Source organism: Penaeus monodon, chromosome 30 (genome assembly GCF_015228065.2).
Source record: "Penaeus monodon isolate SGIC_2016 chromosome 30, NSTDA_Pmon_1, whole genome shotgun sequence".
Lineage (NCBI taxonomy): Eukaryota > Metazoa > Arthropoda > Malacostraca > Decapoda > Penaeidae > Penaeus > Penaeus monodon.
This window is the reverse complement of record NC_051415.1, coordinates 12925459-12925737: the sequence shown is the minus strand read 5'-3', so window position 1 is coordinate 12925737 and position 279 is coordinate 12925459. Positions and strand designations below refer to the sequence as shown.

Sequence of the window (279 nt, the reverse complement as noted above, 5' to 3'; positions counted from 1 at the left end):
GAATGAGCCGCCTTCAGTATCCCAAAACAGTCACCCTTCCAGTGATCTCAGCCACAGGTTCGGCGTCATTGGTTGGTCATATAGTGTACATTATAAACAGTTATTATTCTGTGTCACTTCCTCAGACGCTGCAACTGACGTCTAAAATGGACATCGTGAACTCGAGCAGTAACTTTAGTTTACAGGATGAACGAGAAAGATATGAATACTTATTTGCTGCCTTATCATCCTTGGCTTAACAGTTGGAGATATGTAAGAAGCGGTTGATGTGTTCGAGGC

General features: G+C 43.0%; 1 protein-coding gene across 1 annotated transcript in view; it reads left to right on the top strand.

Moving 5' to 3' along the window:
• The window catches only part of LOC119592527, a gene marked incomplete in the record, with an annotated part of 25120 nt that overhangs the window by 541 nt on the left and 24300 nt on the right, over window positions 1–279 (top strand).